The sequence below is a fragment of the Centruroides vittatus genome, unplaced genomic scaffold, assembly GCF_030686945.1.
Source record: "Centruroides vittatus isolate TY-2023 unplaced genomic scaffold, ASM3068694v2 contig_1157, whole genome shotgun sequence".
Classification (NCBI taxonomy): Eukaryota; Metazoa; Arthropoda; class Arachnida; order Scorpiones; family Buthidae; genus Centruroides; species Centruroides vittatus.
In genome coordinates, this window is record NW_027120743.1 from 505201 (window position 1) to 525450 (window position 20250).

Sequence of the window (20250 nt, forward strand, 5' to 3'; positions counted from 1 at the left end):
ACACCTTTGCATTCCTTCATTTTGAATTTTATTAAGAGTTTTTCGATAATACTTTCTTGTGATAACGATAGTGTATTTTTATGCATAGTGATGTCTATTCCTAGAAAGTTCTTTGGCTCTCCCATTAATTTTGCACTAAATTCTGTTCTTAAGTTGCTTATTAGCTTATCAGCTTCTCCAAATAACAAAATATCATCTACGAAAACAATCAAATGTATACTATTTCCAATATATAAGCAAAAATCATAGTTTGAACGAGTTAGTCCATTTTTGACGGCAAAGTTATTAAAACACTCATTCCAACATCGAGGTGCTTCTCTCAATCCATATAATGCCTTTTTTAATTTTAAAGCTTTGCTGTTTGTTATTAGACCTTTTGGAGGCTTAATGTATACATCAACTTTCAGTTCACTGTTTAAGAATGCAGTTGGCACATCAAGTTGGGTTATCTTCCAGTTTTCATTAATTGCCTTTGATAGGAGTAATCTAACTGTTGATATTCTTACTACTGGTGCATATGAGTTGTTAAATTCTTCTTCCTGATATCCTTTTGCAACGAGACGTGCTTTCTTTGTTCCATCTGATTTTGTTCGAAATACCCACTTGGTTTCTATTGGATCTTTATCTTTTGGGAGTGTTGTTTCAGTCCAGGTACCAAATTTCAGATGAGCTTCCAGTTCCTTTTCTATGGCATCTTTCCATTCTTTTCCTGACTCAACTGCCTCTTCATAGGTTTCTGGATCTTCAGAATATAAGCAGTATGCGATATGCATTTCGTAATCATTATATTTCTGTGGTAATTTTAGAGTTCTTTTTCTTATTTCCTTTTCTTGTGTTTCTTGTTCACGTTGATTTATCTTTTCATGATCACTATTAGTTTTGTTGTCCTCTTCTTTGTCTCTTGCACAGAAGTCGTCATCACTTTGAGTTTTGTAGTATATTGGCATAGGAGTTTCATTGAATTTTACATCTCTACCTACTAGGATTTTGTTTTCTTTTGTGCACCACCCCAATACTTTGATGGTACAATGATATCCATTGTTGTTAGTTGACATAATTTAGTGAGTAACATCAGATGGTATCGTTAGGCAAATATTCTCTTTATCAATAATAAAGTACATTATTTGATTTTATATTACTTCATGTTCAAGTGACATCACTTTATCAATTGATACCAATGATATCGTTTCATATCATTTGAAATAATTTCATTAACAATTGATAACAAGTGATATGATCTCATATCATTTGGCCATATGTAATTGTCCTTAAACTACTTCAGAGATTGTATCAATTGATATCATTTGTAAATGATAAAGTGATATTTTTACTAGGGGTAATAAACTTGTATAAATATAAAAGAATACCAATTGTTTTCTAATTAAAAATACTCACATAAAATAGAACTTTGTATGAAACATTCAGAATTTGTAATATTAGTCACCAGCAATATCTTATAAATTAGAGTTGTCATATTTCCAAAATGAAAAACAGGACCTGTATATTATATAAAGATATTTAAGTTTATTTTGAATACATTGGAGCAGCATATTTGAAACATTGTTAATCCCTAATTTTTAACATTTTGATAAAAAAAGAACTAAAATTATAGAACACTATCTTTTTGGCATGACAAAGTAAAAGAAAACTTTAGAACACCAGAGTTCTAAATTTTATCCATTCCATCTTGATTCTGTTGATCAAGAAAAAGCAACAAGTGATAGCTATTGGCAGTTTATGAAATTATGAATGAATGTTTGAATTTAAATGCCTACACCTGTGCTGTAATGACGTAAACACATAATCCTCTGTGGCCATTATTGACTATTCACTATGCCAATATTTAAAACAATGTTCTATTCCCCAGTTCTACTCCAATGATTCATATGAAGAGTGAAGAGTATCCAACTTGATTAAAGTGTTATTAATCTCCTGTTTCATATAAAATGACCTTGAAATTTCAATTTGTCATTTCTTTTGCTAAATATGGGACAAGTAGGCATCCTGACAAAATTTTCCAGGACACCAGGACATTTCTTTAACAAGAGGCATATACGCAGGACACCTAGCAACCCTAAATAAACATGCATTACTAAATTGAATTTTTATTATTCTATTTAAATTTCATTAGAATGTAACAGAAATATTGACATAATATTGTAAAATATCTATTAATCATAATAAAATCAAAAATCTCTAACTGTCTAAACCACTGGTTCTCAAACTTATTTCGACCACCGCCCACTTTGAGATTAAAAAAATTCCTAGTGCCCCCGTATTTTTTAACTTGCCTTTTTACATTACCATCTGTTGCGTATCTTAAAAACAGTTGCAAATATAATGTTTAAATATGCATTATTATATGGATAGGATAGATAGGGTGTGATCTATATCGTATTTCTGAGATCAAAGAATGTTTCAATGAGAGGAAATAAAACTCATACTTAATCATATTTAGAAGTATTTTTATTAACATTTAAAAGAAGGCTTTGAATTTAAAACTTATCTAATGTGAAGGATGAATCTGATGTATTTCGACCAGTTTGTTAATATCAGGGTCGAATTCACTTAAAATCAGCCGTAAGTCGCCGCGTTCAGTAACTTGCAGCCGATTTCTGTTTTTAGTTAGCAACGTTGCTACAGCACGAAATCCACATTCACACAAATACGACGATGGGAATGCTATCAGAAATCGTTGAACAACTGACCATAACTCAGGGTACAGTTGAGAGATTTGCTTCTGCAGCCGAAATTCTTGGTAGCCATTCTTGAACTTTCATTTTTAGCATATTTATGCAATAATGTTACTATAATAAGTTCATTCATGCTATAATATAAGTCAACGTGTTAGAAATATTCAGGTTGTGATCTTCAATAAAAATTAAAAAATATATAGATTGTCAGCATTTTATATATATTATAGTCAGATTTTTATAGATAGAATTTGTCTGCCATCGCCCCTCTAGATTTCCTTAATGCCCCCTAATTTCCTTTGAGCCTTCTACTGCCCCCCTGAAAGCCTCCAGTATCCACAAGGGGGCGTTATCGCCCACTTTGAGAAACGCTGGTCTAAACAGATAATATAAATAATCCAAAAATTTTATAATTTTATATATATACTAGCAGGTAGGCCCGGCATTGCTTGGGCAAAATTAACGGTAGCGAAGATTAAGATTATTATGTTACAGTTAACCTTACCCGTTTTCACAGAATGCAAGAATTGGGTCCCCGTTTCTAGACTAATTAGAGAATTGTTAGATGGGTCTAAAAATATGTTTGATTTCCTGCAAAAACGAAAAAAACAGCATCTGCGTCTTGCACGTCGCTTTCTCTTAACAATTTCATTGTTACGTAACAATTCCATTGTTGACACTTCCATTGCTACTTGACACTTCCATTGTTGATGGAAGTGTTAAGACTTAATCCTGTCTCACTCCCCCATGGGGAGGAATTTCGAAAAATCCCTTCTTACAGTTAGTGTGCATCTGCGTGACGTACCCTAACTGTGTACCAAATTTCAACTTTCAACTCCTTACCGTTTTGGCTCTGCACTGATTATTATTATTATTATCATTATTATTATTATTATCAACTCATCTCAATTATATATATAGATACAGTATTATTAAATATTTTGAAATTATTCTATAACAAGTTAATTCTTTAACTAAAAATGTTGATAAAACTGTGATAGATATTAACATGTTTGTAAGATTTTAAATACCTGAATTGTTTTGGCTGCTCCATCTGTCATTGCTAAAGGAGCGGAATAGAAGCCCGACAAAGGTGTATAAAGATATACCTTAACCATCTGATAGAGTCGACTATATTATAGAAATAACTTATTTATTTCTCTTTCAAATTAAATCAAATGTAATAACATATTTATTGTATTTTTAATATAATTTTTACTGAAAAATTTAAAATATTTTATACCTCCATTCTGAATATTTATTTTCATATCCAATTGCAACGAGTCCTTCTTTGGCACATATATCGTGCAACTTTTTCCATGCATCGCAAGTCCATAATTTATTAACATAAGTGCCCCAAGCATTTTGCTGGTACAATTTTGGAGGATTTAGTTCACATTCTCTTCCTAAAACATTGATATCACTTGCTACACAATCTCCAAATCTAACCAAATCTGGCTCAATTTCATATAATACCTAAACAAATTAAAAACCATTTCACTTTTTAATTCATTTATTTTATAAAACAACTATAAACTTATGTAATTAACCATTAAATTAATCAACAAATTAAATAATTTATTTATTTTATAATGTAAGTTTCGCATTTTGATGGTGAATCAATCATTAGAATGACTAAAATATGTTGACACAGCCAAAAATCTTGCTATGAAATTCAATATATATGTTACTGGCAAAACCCGATTTTACGCCAAACTAGTTTAGAATTATTATTCAAGTAGGCCTATATTAATGATTAAATATATTAATGGTTAATTTAAGTTCATCATAAAACACAAATAAGTTCATTTTTAATTTTAGTTTGATTTTAAAAGTTTTTTTTTATTATTTTGTTTGAATTTTTGAAAAGATTTTCGAAAGTTAATTACCTTTAAAAGTGCATGGCTTAATAAAAATAAATTTATATATATATACAAACTGATAAGTACTGATTAGCTTATTTTTATTTTACAGTTTTGTAGAAGTGTTGTGTCACTTCTAATCAATACTGTTTTTGGTTAATGTTACTCTAGGTATCAAAGATGGTGGCTCATCTTCTATTTCAGAGATCGGAAGACAGGGAACAGTGGGGACGCACGTTCTAACCTAACTTAACCTATTCTAATAATTTGGTTGCTAAATAATTATGGTAATTTATTAGAATAGGTTAGGTTAGGTTAGGTTAGAACGTGCGTCCCCACTGTTCCCTATCTTCTGATTGCTGGAATCGGAGATGAGCCGCCACCTTCGATACCTAGGGTAACATTAACACCGTTTTTTATAATTACGTAGACTATGTTTGAATAAATATTGTTCATCTAATTGATTGCCTTTTAATTTTATTTTAACCATTAATATACTTGAATAATAATTCTAAACTAGTGGCGTAAAGTCTGGTTTTGCCAATAACATATATACAGTATAATCAGGGGTTTCAAGAGCTTGTTTGGGACCATTGGATAGAGTGGGTTGCTTTTGCTTTTTGTTTTTCAAACGAATGAAATAAGTAGAAAGTTTCTTTATTAATAAAGAGCAGCTTTAACCAGTGGTGTAATGTAGTGGGGGCGGCAGGGTCGGCCCTTTCCCTTTCCTTTAAATGAATGTATAATAATGACATCTTGCTCATTGTAGCGACTGACACACCATCTGTACTGACTTGTAGGGATTACCCGTATTTTATTTAAGCGGGGAGCGAAATTTTCCTCCACCCCGGGCGGCTGACACCCACACTACGCCACTGGCCTTAACCAGATTTTATTTCCTGTTAGTAAAGATACTGTTAACTTTATTCGCATTTTTCACCGAATGCTCGCCCTCTGGCGTTTAAAAACAAAACTATTCTATCTGGGTCGTTTGCTTAATCCTTGTGTATTATCAGCAGTAAAGATGAATAGCAATAGAAAAAGCAAAGCTTTCTGTTGCGTTCCAAATTACAATTTCAAAGACTTACGGGAGCCTAATATAAGTTTTCGTCTATTCCCACACGAAAAACAGATGATTCTTCGGAAATCGATCGGTTTTATTTATGAGCTTCTCCGAATTCTGAAAGAGTGGATTAAACTGTTAAGAATTGGCGGTTTCCTGATTGTCCAATTTTAGACAAAGATGTCGGATTTAAGCATTTCGAAGCCCTAAGCTGAACTCTAAGTCCCCTTACCAACCCTTCACAATTTTAGAAGTCAATCATAAATATAAAAGAATTAAATCAGACTATCTCTCTGATTCAATATCGTTATTGGAAGAAAAAGATGTGAGGTTTCACTAGTCTTCTGTTTTATAACTGAATTTAATTAAATTTTTATACTCATTCCATTAAAAATCTTTATGTTAATTCTTAGAAAAAAAATTAATGAAATACTACAGAAAATAAAAAGTAAAGTATATATTGTTGGTTTGTAAAAAATGTTTATTACAAAATTCGACTTTAATTTTTTTTTGTACAGATGTTTGAGGCCCCTTGAAAGTTGAAGCCCTAAGCAACAATTTACATAGCTTTTTACTTGTAAATCCAGCCCTGATAGGACAATGTCAAAGCTGATGTTTTTAACACAAAGGGCACAAATATATATAGAACGATCTCTCTCACTTGTTTCGATACCACATAATGACGTATCCCGCTAGCAATAATTGTTCTACTAAAAATTTCTCGATAAACAGCTACAAGCAACATATATCATTATATCGGACAGTAATATATGATTAATTTTACATTACTAGTTACAAACGACCCAGATGAAGCAGCCATTTTGTAAAAAATGCAGCGCCCTCTATAGTTCATGAAAAACGCGAATAGTGTGAAAAGTACGACGCGAAAGAAAAACACGCACGTGTTGATCAATTAAAATAAATTTAATTTTGCGTTGGAAATAAATGGTACAAATTCTTTATAGATTCCCGCTGTTCCTCGGTGTTCGTATCGTAACCATAATCTGCGTAGTACAGTTCCGTTACAAATGCCGCCCGACAATACTACTTAACTAACGCGCGCGAAATTTAATCGGACTTAAACTAATAGAAAGGGATAGAAGAAAAAAGGGAAGTAAGAAGAATTATAGTGTGGCCGTTGGCCATATTAATGTATATTTTGTATTTGATAAATTTATAAATTTAAGTTAGGTTTAAGATTTCTTTTGTTTCTCTCCCTTTCCTGTTGACAAAAAAAGACTTCCTTCTTAATCACTTTACTATCTAATTGTTTTACTACCTGATGGGGAGTGATGCCTCCGATGAAAAACAGCATTGTTAAAAACAAAGTAATAAAAAACAGAGAGGAGAGGAAAAGAAGAAAAAAAGAAAGAAGGGATCTCGGCTCTCGACGAGAAAGGTCGTGGAGCACGGGTTGTAAGTCGAAACGACATAGGATAAGAATTGGAGCTCGACGAGTGAGGTCGAGACGGTGAAGCTATCTAGTGTTAAAGTAGACAAAGACCTTCCTGATGAACTGCCAATCTTATTGGACGGATTTGACAGTGGATTATCGACAAAGTGAACGAGAGGTACCTACTGAAATAGATGATCGGAGGCATCAGTAACCCCGCCCAGTGTCACGAAGCACCCAGAGTAGAAATCCCGGGTATTTCCACCTTCCCCTTTTTCTGTACTTATATTCTCTTTTTCTTCCATTCTTATAGTCTGTAAGTAGGTTTGACTGATGTAGACTGATTGTCAGTCACAATCAACAAACAAATTAAAAGGATTTCTGGAGAACGGATATTTGGATCAGTTTAAGTTATCTATTTTACTATCTTCCTGAAATATAAAAACAAAAAACTTGATTATTAATCACAATCACAAAAAATCATACATGGTCATTAACAATGCCATTCTTTATATGATGAAAAAAAACAAATTATCCAAAAAACAATAATTGGAAGAAAAAGGAAATATTTTGCAGAATTTTTAAAATATGGACTTTCATCAGTGGCGTACTGTGACATTCGATGATAGGGAAGCTGTGTTTCTGTAAGAAATCAACTTCCACGGGCAATCAGTTAATTGAGTGTCAGTGATGGTCTACAGTCCATTTGTATTCGTTTGTTTTGTAAGTTCGCCGAAATGGGGGGAGTTTTTTTTATTCCCAACCGTCAGGATGGCTAAGGGCTATTCGGATGTGGGTGGCGGTTTTGAGGAGGCAGAAAAGCAAGCGTTTCACATAGAAACCGTTTATTTTAGTTGAAAATGCTTACATAAATTTAGCAATGGTCCTTGAGTTCAGAGCTTTAGGTTGTTTTCGGTTTCGGTCTGGTCCTACGCTGGAGGGGCCTCGTAGCAACGTCGAGTTAAAAGTTCGAAAATCTGAAGAGACGGTGCACAAAAGATGAACGGAAACAACACTATTGGAGGTGAATGAACACAGCAGGTAGTCTAGAGGAAGCTCTTCTGTCCGTGACATCGGAGGCTTTATAATTTTCTCGGGATCGAATCATCGCTAATTGGCTAGCTCTTTTCTTCCTCGCTTCCCAATTAGTATCCCACCTGTCTCCAGGTGTAAATGGAACTTCGTTAGGTCGCAGGAAAGGTCGGCAAGAGAAGGTTTATCCGACACCGTCTTTTAGACTATGATCGCGTTTAATCGTTGACTATGACACCTACGCTCATTTTGATATTTTATTCTTTCTAGTTTCGTTTTGTTTTCTAAACTGCGTCTTAAATTTTTAATATTTTTCTTTCTAAATTTTCTTTACCTAAAATTTTATTTTTTCCGTTACTCTTTATGATCGTCGACATCAAAGTCCAGTGTCGCCGACTCGACACTTATAAAAGTTATAATCTTAGGGTTTGACTTAACAAACTTGTACATATCCCCTTTGGGGGGCTATTTTCGGGCCTCACAGTTTGATAAGCCAGTAAAAACCATAGATGTCTCTAAATGTATTTTTAATATCACAATTACATTCTGAATCGCTAGCCATGATATAAGGGCTAAAATTAAAAATAAAACAATAAAAACCTACTTTGTGAAATAAAATGCGTGGTGGATATACATAACTGGTACAAAATATTCTTCAATTGTATGAATATACTTTTAAAGAATATTATAATTAAATATGGCTTTGTAAAGAAACGTACAGTACGTTCTAACCTAACCTAACCTAATCTATTTTAATAATTTGGTTGCTAATAATTATGATAATTTAGTAGAATAGAGACGAGCCGCCATCTTGGCACCAAGGGTTACATTAACCGAAAAGTTATTTAGAAAGCATTAAAAAAAAACCCCAGTTTCATGGAAGATTAACTTCATTAATGGCTATTAAACTATACTTTTATCTCTAGGCACGCATACGTTTCTTCTTTTATCCTCCGAATTATCCGTATTTTGAATCGAAATAATATAAATATTTGTACATAAGAATCGAATTAAATTTGAAAACTGGACGTATTTTGTTTATTTATTTATTTTTCTCTCTCTTCTGTAAAACTTTTCAATTTTTATTAAAACTGAAATCTCGATTATTGAATCGCCAATGTTATAGAAATCTGAACGAAGTTGGCAGTTTTCCAGAAACCAAAGTTTAATATAAACTAGAAAAATTTCGAATCATGTAGCGAGAAACTTTATTTTATATATATAGAAATTTTCTAAGTGGAAATATGATATTTTGATATCTGAAAGTTTAAACTAAACTTCACATACGAAAAAGTAATACCTATGAATCTTTAAAAATGTCTATCTTTCTATTAAAATTTTTATATAATCGGTTTGTTATTTGAAAAGAAAGTACGTTAGTCTGTCTACTTAACTGATATATAATATAGATTTTTATTCAAAAGGCCTTCGATATGTTTGAAAAGTTCAGTTTAGAGCTTAAATCTCACAATCTTAATATCTTTAGAGATTAATTTTCGCCAATATAGTTTAATTAAATTCGTCATGGTTTTCCTCTCTTATTTTTGTATTTAAAGGTCACATTAAGTACATTTTCAGAAATTAGACTCTAGGGATTGACTTCGTATAAAATTACATAAAAAGTAATCTAATGAGGAAAGTTGTCGTGTGCCATTATGTTTACAACGCTTAAACTGCCAAATGATCTCAATTTAAGCGTGTAAATTAAAATAATCTTCAGTTACTTGTACTTCTGGGCATTTTCTGCTGTGATATTTATTACGGTTAATAAAATATTTAATCTTAAATCTTAATTATGAATTAAACCAACGAAAAAAAAAATATCTGTAATTATCAAACTCTAATTAGTCATAAAACTTTCAAAACTTTTCTCGTATTATCCTTTGATTATCGTTGTGTTTAAATATGCCACGAGTAACAAGAATTAAGCGCATTTAATTAATTTGTAAATATAATTTTTATAAGGCTCTTATAATATTTTCTACTTATAATTGAATGAATACACAAGCATATCACATCAGCAAAATTTATTGTGATAATGTCACAATGCCAGGCTGAAATTTTAATTTATTTAATTTAAAATATATGCTCTCGATCTCAAATTATTTTTGCCCCTGTACATCATACTTTTCCTGATAACAACCGAGTCATGCTGGTCGTATATGTAATGCCATTCTGGGGAAAATTTTTGAATTAGTCACTTGACTCATGTATAGTGTTAATTGGGGCTTCTTCTCCGTAAGCTTTCCACATCTTGTCTCGAATTTCATCTATCTTACACCGTTCTCGAGATTAAGGAAGGACACAAACAGATTATGGGAATTTATAAGTCTACACTTCTTTCGAATTGCAGCCCAATTACAACTAAAATCCATTAGGTACCTGGGCTACAGCCAAGGGACAAGATACCATTATCTTCTATATTTTGTTATATAGAAAGATGCTTCCGTTAATTTTTTTTATTGTGATTATAACAGGTATTAAATTTTTCGGTTAATGTTACCTATGGTTCCAAAATGGTGGCTCGTTTCTGATTCCAGCAAATAGAAGAAGGAAGCAGTAATAAATTACCATAACTATTATCAACAAAATTATTAGACTAGGTTAGGTTAGGTTAGAACGTGTGTCACCACTGTTTCCTTTCTTCTATTTGCTGGAATCAGAGACGAGCCGCCATTTTGGAACCATAGGTAACATTAACCAATTTTTCAAGTAGCTTCATCTCGATAGTAGAATTATGTTACAGGTATAGTTACGTCCCATAAATTAATTTTATCCTGGGAAATTTTATTGAATTAAATCTGTATCACCGAATTTGATAAGTAGTGGCATTTAATAAACTTTCCAGTTTAATTTTTTCTCCTATTTTATATTCTTTAAATTACATATTCCGTGCTAAATTTTCGCTTCACAAACGATCAGTCGGCACCTAATCGTACGGAACTGCTTTTAATTTTGATTAATGGGTCTTAGTAATTAGTTAAATGAAGAGTGTAATTATTTAAAGAAAAAAAATTTACTTAAATATGTAATGGAAATAAATTTCTCGTAATTACACGTCAATGTAAATAAAGGAAAATAAATAACAGAAATAATATATTTCAAACAAAAATTTTTATTAAACTTACGGTTTAGAAGATGTATCATTAAATAGGTTTTTGTCAGAACTTAAAACCTGTTTAAAACGGAAAAATGCGAGTCCGGTTTATACAGGTTTTACTGTACTTTATTGTATTTAAAAAAAACACGTTTTATCAGCTGATTTTTAATTAAATTCTTTTAAAAAAGTATAAAATAAGTAAATATAATAGGGAATTTACGCAATTTTTGAATTTCAAACATTTAAAAATGCATTATTTTTCAGTCACAATTTTCTCTTTAACAATACTTTCTTTCTTTTTCCGACACATTCTTTTATTTCATCAGTTATCGATTAGGGAAGTTAGCGAAAGCCATTTTGTAAAGATCCATTGTCTCATTCTTTCACATAAACTTTTACAAAACTTTCTCTGAAAATAAAACACTGTCATAAGTATCGATGAAGAAAAAATATGTTTTATATATACCTGAGTTTGATATATGATTCTGACAATACACGTTATGAATTTTTATTTGTTCTACGTATGTCCACATCGTGTTGAAAGTCAATAAGAATTTATGACTTGATAAAAATCCTTTCCTAATAATTTTAATATATTAAAAATACGCTTTTACTGGTCAAGTTTTTCGAGATTGGGGTTAGAGACGGTGGGGGTACACACCACCATTTCCAACTTCCAATCGCGAAAAATCCCCATCATGTACAGTACATAAAAACAACATAAAATCCTTACTTTATAATCTTAAAACAATCCACTTAGTCTAAGTAAAAATCTAAATGTGTTAAACTTAACAGATTGTCCGGCATTTGTTTTCTAAGTAATTCGTTTTAGGACCAGGTGTCCATGGAGTTTCCAAAATTTATAACTTTTCGGTCACTGTCATTGAACTGGAAAAATTTCTGTCTTTATTATCTAATATTACGAAGAAATCAGTCCCACTGTACTCGGCTAGAGTTTGGTTCGGTTAAGCTTTTAAGTAAAATTCCGGCTCTTTCGGCAGGGTTTTATTTATGTCCCTAATTCCCTAATTTCTTAATTATTTAACTACTTCTTAAGTAGAAATAAGTTGAAACTGGTTACTTTGTACTTCAATATTTGTAGTCTTCAGAAAGAAATAGAAAGACAAATTTTTATGACAATGGATAAATTGTAAATTTAAGGAATATAAATTCTAGAGTTTTTTTATTTTTATACCTTGTGCATCTCATTCATTAAATTTAGTTGTAAATAATGCTGCCACAGTAACAGTTATTTTTTTAACATTGTACAAGAATTGTACACGTTTTTTTTCTGCATCTGCTTATAGATGGGACATACTGAATCGTAATATCATTAGTTTAACATTGAAATCTGTAATACAAGATGGGAGAGCAGAATAAATATATCAAATATTTTAATGGATTTTTTTTAAATCATAAAAACATACCAGTAAGCTCCTATCGGTTGGGTTAAGTTATAAATCTACTCGCGATTCACATAATGGGGCGAGGGCGGCCAAATATCTAGCAGGCAGGAGGCTAACAGCCCAGAACCGGTCCTGGATAGAATCATTGGAAGCGTTATACGATATTTTGGTGTGTAGCATCCATCCAAGGTCCTAGATTTAAAGTATGTTAAAATATAAATATAATCGCACAATATGTATTTATATTTTAGAAAATACAAGGGAAGCGGCGCTTCCATCGCTTCCAAGAACGGCACGCCACTGACTTCCATATAAGAAAGTTAATGGCAAGCACAAGGGCATCGCCAAAGGGGCAGGAAGGGGCAGCTGCCCCTCCCTAGAAATTCAAAAAATTATTTAAATGCTAAGTTTTAATTAAAATAATCTTCTTAGGCTTCTTGTAAGTAAAAAAAAATGTTCTAATTAAGAAACTTCTTTTCCGGTACATAGTAAATGCTTAAAACTTTATGAATCATTTTTATTTTACTTTCATATAATTCATATCCTCTATCGATTTACATCATCTTGCCCCTCCTGGCCCATTGGCTGGCGACGCTCTTGGGCAAGCATCTATCATTTTGTATAATTTGTACTAGAACTTTTGCAGGTTTCAAACATTTAAATGGCAAATGCCAAATACGGCGGACACGCAGACCTGCGGAAAGCTAATTGTCTGTGCAAAAAGGGGACTGTCGAGACCGGTAATGTTAATTTGGTTAATGTTACCCTAGGTATACAAAATGGCGGCATCTCTGACTCCGGCATACAGAAGCGACGAAACAGTAGGGATGCACGTTTTCTAAACCTAACCTATTCTAATAAATTATCATAATTATTAGCAACTAAATTATTGAACTGCAGAACAAAACTAAAGATGACGCAATCAATTGCAAGATATATATGTATATGATCAGTGGTGATATTCGAAACAGTTAACGAAGGGTTCGCTAGCAGAAAATTTTTCCCTGACAATCACCGACAAACGAAATGGAAGTTTTGGCTAGAAATAAATGCAATACCTTTTCTTGCGATATATCTAATAATCAGTGGCGTATTTGGAACGTAACGAGCCCTGGGCGAAGACCAGGTAACAATAGTATATTAGTGCTGTCGACCTTTTATTTTTTTTTTTTTTTTTAGGCAGAGAAATTTTTCACCCCGAATGGCACTGCTGATAATAGACAGATGTCATCATCTCTCGAAATACAATATCCTTTTTATTTCGCTGTCCATAGAGTCTGAGCGCAAGTTACTCGCGCGCCGTCCTGGTGGCAAATATTTACATAACATATAGGAGTTCGCTAAAGAATGCATTTGCGTTATATCTGAGACATTTCGAAAACCGTACCTAGTTCAGTAAATCGCTTATTGTTTTTTAATTTGTATTTGAGTTATAATATTAAAAATGGGTAAATCAAATGTAAATTGTTGTGTTTGGACGTTCTAAAACACTAGCAAACACGCAACATGTAACGCCGAAAGTTTCATTTTATTGTTTTCTGGCAGGTCTACACCTTAAACCAGTGTTTCCCAACGTGGGACCCACGCCCCACAAGGGGGCAATTTGATTCTTAAGGGGGGCAATTCGAAACTCGTCCAGAGTTTAAGTTAACCGTATAGCCGCTGTATGCTATATTTATTGTAAATATTGATTTAAGTTAGTTTTAATTTTCTTTGTTTCCCTTTCCTTCTAGAACTTTCCTTTATAACCCTTTTCCCTTGGGGTGGGATTAACAATTCTGGGAACCACTGAGAACAAAGAGATGAACGAGGCCCTGAGGCCGGTGAAAGAGGAGAAAGAACATTCTTTGCCCAGACCTCGAGGTGGGCAGACGTGAGTTGTGGTGTTCCAGGTCGCGTTTGGCAATGACTGGAAAGTGCAAAAGACTGATGAAAGGATGGGTTTTATCGTGGTTACGATAAAACAGTGCGGCAATTAAGTGCAAGAAAAAACTTCAACGAACACGACAACGAGAGACCTTCCAAAAGAGTTCAACATATATGTTGGGGGGGCATAAGAATTTTAGAAAGGCTTAGGTGGGGCATAGCACAAAAAAGGTTGGGAAACACTGCCTTAAACAGAAGCGCCAAATTTGGATAAATTTTGCTAAAAGACAAAAGGAAGAAATACAAAATTTATTGTTAATTTTAAAAAAATTGACACGAATAATTTTATAAAAATATCCTTGTAAATTTAGTAAAAACGGATCACAGGGCTACCCTCTAAATCAGCACGGATATGCAGTATGCATTTTATAGATGGGGAAAAAGTGAAGATCCAAGATGTCCAAATTATAATCCAACAATCTATCCCGAAAAAAGAAGAAACATTGAAGAAAATTGTCGACACGAACAGTCAGTGAAGAGATATAAACACCTAATGAACAGAAGAAATATTTTATTTGAAGAAGCAGGAAGACACCTTTGATGTAGCAATTGAAAACAATTTTTTAGACCCTAAACAAAAACAAAAACGTGATTTTGGAACTCAAACAGAGGTTACAAACGAACGGTTTGGAGACTTAAAAATTTTTTATTTGCATGACTAGTAACAATGTTTCTGAAACTCAAGTTTCCCATATTAAAATGATTTCAAAAGAATGTGGAGAAAATCATAGGTCGTGTCATTTTAGTGGTGTAGCAAATTTTCATGATGATCAATCTTTAAAAGATCTAATATCAGTAGGATTCGATGTTTTCAATTTACTTTTAGACACGCTTCCAAACAGTCCTGTTAGAATTTATGAATTGTCTTGGGAAAATAAGTTACTAAGTTTTCTAATGAAGTTAAAGTTGGGTTTGTGCTATTCGGCATTAGGTGCATTGTTTGGAATTCATAGAACCACCATTAAAACTTAGTTTTTACAAATTTTATAAATTATTTTTGTTGCAACAGAAGATTGGATTATTTGGCCAACAAAATTATCTGTTAAGGCTACATTACCTCAATTATTTAAAGAAAATTATCCCGAAACAAGAGTAATCATCGATTGTACAGAAATTAAAACTGAGAAGCCATCATCAGTTCAACATCAAATTCAGTTTTATTCCTACTATAAATCTGCTTGTACTGTAAAATATTTAATTGGAATTGCCCCATCAGGACATAACTTTTCTTTCTAGTGGGCATGAAGGAAGAAGTACAGATTCGTTTATAACAAATGATTGTGATATTCTACAAAAACTAGAGGAGGGAGATATTGTTATAGCTGATAGAGGGTTTCCTCAAGTTAAATTGGGTGTCAAAAATAAAAATTTTATTTTAATTATGCCTCCTTTTTCAAAACCAAATCAAAATCAGTTTAGTGCTAATGAAATGGACGAAACATACAAAATTGCTCGTGTAAGAATTCACGTTGAGAGAACCATTGGTAGAATTAAAATTTTTGAAATATTGAACTGTAGATTACCCATTTCTCTTCTTCCATATGTAGATAAAATAATGTTTGTTTGTGCAGTATTAGTAAATCTGCAGCCACCAATTATAAATGAGTGAAATTTTTTTATTGTGAAAACACTGAAACTTAATACTATTTACAATTGCAGGTAAATAATAATTAAAGTAGAACATTTGCATCTTCTCTAATAGTGAATAAATGAACGTCTCATTTTTTTTCACTTTAAGTATTACATTTTGTACAGTACATCATTATAGATAAATAAATAAGAAAATTGAATATTTGTTACATATAAAGCTAATTGGATTTGTGTATAATATATGCTATTTTCTTTTAAATAAAGTTTAGAACTTTTAAACTCTAAATATTTTATAAATATCTCATTTGTCTCGAAATCAACAATTTTTTAAAAAATCTTTACACGTGTAAGGGCGTTTAATTTCGAGTAAGCTAAACTAAAACTAAAAGCTAAATTAAAAACAATAAACGATTTACTGAACTAGGTACGGTTTTCGAAATGTCAGATGTAACGCATATGCACTCTTTAGCGAACTCCTATGTGTTATGTAAATATTTTCCACCAGGGCGGCGCGCGAGTAACTTGCGCTCGGACTCTTACCCGACACGTGTTCCACAGCCATCTTGTATTATCTCGCGCGCGTGAGATTGTGGGATTTCTCTTATGACTGGATCTAGTTTCAAGAACTCTCTTGAATCGATCGCGATTAAACCTCGTTTCGGTCAAGATTGAAACGGCGAGAGAGATCGCACCAAGACATAGTCCCGACCTTGCTCACAATCTAGATTGAAATGCTCGGTGCGAACGGGGTATAAGGCTCTAGTTTAGTAGTATTACAGAGTATAATACGTATATTTTAATATATTTAAAAAAAAACAAAACCACTGAGAAATGTTCCGTGTGTTTAACACGGTTCGGAAAACTGAAAATTTTAACAACGGGTTCGGCCGAACTTGTGCGAACCCGCTGAATATCACCACTGTTACAGTGGCTAGAATATATTCTAGCCACTGTACCACTGTATATGATATATATTTGATGAAAACTGTAAAAAACTGATACATTTTACAAATTTTTTAATGAATTGTTTTCGTCGTAAGTGCGAATGGTCGTAACTCGAGAAGTGACTGTAGATCATTTTGACTTAATGTATTGATTCTGCACGTACGTATGTCGTATTATCAATTTTATTTAAAAAAATCTATCGCACATTATTGGTTAACTTTGTACCTGGCGGCGCAGTAATATACGTAACACTACAACCGACCATACAACAGTTATTTTTTGAAGGTTTGTGTGGCAGTAAGCTGTGGTTCATTATTACAGGAAGAAAACAAGCACCGCGTTTCAGTACGTATCCAACCCAAAGACGCATGTGTTTTACCGAAGCAGTTTTTTTACCTGTGTACAGGTGGCGCTCAACTCAGTTCCACTACAGCTCTATACTTCCATAACGCGTGGTGACGGCAGTTGCTTAGTAAAAAAAATTTCTATATATTCACGCAACATATACATACCAACAATAATTGTTTTGGAAAAAGAGCAATACTTATAATTAATAAAGAAAAATAATTATTACTTTCGAAATCCAGACCATTATTGCTAATAAAAGATATTAAAATCACCTCTTTCGGTAAATTTCTCTTTAAGTAATTCCTAAGAGGAGCGTCATCTAAATATTGATTTCCCGTTCGGATATGTCGGGCCCCGTCCCTCACCACCCGGTCGCCCCATTGTGGGCCTGGCCGAACCCATAATGGGCCTACTAAAAGAGGCCCTCTTAGTGCCCACAGGGCGAAAAGAGTTAAAAAAAAAAAAAAAAAAAAAATATTGATTTCCCAGTTTCGGTTGTTGTTGAAAAAATTTTCCATGTTGAGATATTGAAAATGGAATCCAATTGGGTTTGCTTACTTCAGCAACTTTGAAAACGCACGACGATGTATCGAAAAGCGAAGCACCATTATTCCAAATGTTAAATGTACACTTAATAAATTTGATCAGTGATCCAGGAAAAAGTAACTTTATCGTTCCTTCTGTATATTTAAGTGTGTTATCTAACTGGTATACCGTTATCTACGAAGACAACGATATACCAGTGATTATGTGAGGACCCGAAAAGGGGTAGACTAAAGGGGACGAAATTGGAGATTTCCATTGTTTAATGGAAGTTTTTTTTCTGTATTTAAACAATGAAAGAGGCGAATTCGAGAAACACGCGCCGCCGAAGGAATCAAGTTCTGTCGCGACGATGACCTCTCCCGCGCCCTCCATCGGGTTTCGAATTGGCACCAGGTGACAATGAGAGACCAATGGAGAGGTGACTTAGGGGAGAAACATTATAAAACCGCCGTTTCAAGGACATTAAGGAGTTCTTGGATGCGCGAGTTTCCTCCCTTGGTGGTGTGTGCTCCCGAAACATCAGAAGGAAAGGATCCTTTTCGAACCCAGAGGAAGCATCGTGGATATGTGGTTGTCTAGCCATCTCTAGATCATCGGTTCGCCTCGAGTGAAGCAGCCGAAGTACGTACCATTCGCCCCGGGGCCTATCGTCTTCTCGTCGTCCACGTCGAACTACTAGACACCTGAACACGAACTTTGGACGAACTCTTTTGGGGACAGTCAGTCGCGCGTTTTGTGTGGTTGTACCTCTTCGAACTAGAGTAAACTGTAAGAAAACTTCTATGTTTATTAAACGGTTTTTGATGGCCAACCAGTCTCAGTGAGTCAGTCCACCCCCACAAGACCGTCTGACCGCTCGACCGCCTTTGCTTTCTTACACTTCTATCGGCAAACCTCACAATTAACCTAATTCGTAAGCAGAAAAAAAATATATATATATATATATATCACTCCGCTACTACGCAGGATCAATTTAAATAAAAATTTAAAGGAAAAACAATAATTTTTTACGCAATAAATTTTCTATAGTTTAAATGGAAGTCGGGGAAAGTTACTTCTCAGAAACGACAATACTATTGTCACTGTATTTTAAAGTACAGTATAATTCATGTATCGGCTACCCGACACTGACACTCTGATCACTCTTTGGTAGAAAAGGTTGTTTTATCCATTTAGTTGTTAATAATTTTATTGTTTTCGAGTAGTTTTGCAACTTTTTCAACGGTTCTGTCAAGAGAAATCTACCGTATAACTAATATCGTGCATAAAAGAAAGAGAAAGTGTACTTGGTTTTTGGAAAAATTTTAATAAGATGAGGATATGGGTGAATTAAATCGAGAACAAAATTATTATTTAAATATCTCTATTTAAAACTGTGATATATTGCTATATATTCTGCATGCAAGTTTTGTATATGTTATGGACAAAGTGATTAATCGGGCATTATTCATAATGTCTGGGCATGGACGGCCGGATGGCCGAGCGGTAAAGGTGGCAGCCTACCGCTCTGGGGGACCCGGGATCGAATCCGAACGGGTCGAAAATCCCCAGGAATTTTTCGGGGGGTGGTCCGTTCGGATATGTCGGGCCCCGTCCCTCACCACCCGGTCGCCCCATTGTGGGCCTGGCCGAACCCATAATGGGCCTACTAAAAGAGGCCCTCTTAGTGCCCACAGGGCGGAAAGAGTTAAAAAAAAAAAAAAAAAAAAAATGTCTGGTCATTATTCATAATGCCCAGACATTTTTTTTTTTTGGCGCGCAGTGTGATAAATATTGATTCATTTATCAAATTGACCGGTCATTACGAATATTGCTACCACCTAGTCGGGCAAAGTGATAATAATACATTGAGGAGTGATTATCCGACATACGCTAGCCAATCAGCACTCAGTCGCGTGTGTGTATCGTGTTTAGTACCGAATTTTAAATTTGATTTAAAAAACTCCACTTATTTCATTTAGAAATATTTATTTTTTGTGAATTACTATTAACTGATATTCTTCCGGTAAGTTAGAAGTAACTTCCATTTTTGACTCTCACTTTTTCTATCATTAACAAATACGCTAATTTTGTAAAAATTTAATTGTTTTCACCTTTTTTCTGCTAGTAACTCGTTTAATCGGCTGTTCATGTCACTTAATGATTCCTCCATGATCGTTACTTTTGTCAATGAAAAAAGATTAACTACTGGTCACATAAATTTAAAATTCGGTACTAAATGCAATACGCATGCGCAACTAAGATGTAAGTTCTGATTGGCCAGCGTATGTCGGATGATCATTCCTCAACGTGTTATTATCATTTTGCCCGACTAGATGATAGCAGTATTCATAATGACCGGTCAAT

At 33.5% G+C, this 20250-nt stretch overlaps 1 long non-coding RNA gene across 1 annotated transcript; it reads right to left on the bottom strand.

The window, feature by feature from the left end:
• Positions 1-3724: 3724 nt before the first annotated feature.
• Positions 3725-17697, bottom strand: LOC136979668 (uncharacterized). The gene is made up of 3 exons (XR_010881420.1): positions 17631-17697; positions 3937-4169; positions 3725-3824 (listed from the first exon to the last, which is right to left on the bottom strand). It is a non-coding gene; the product is annotated as an uncharacterized lncRNA (long non-coding RNA).
• Between the last annotated feature and the right edge of the window lie 2553 nt (positions 17698-20250).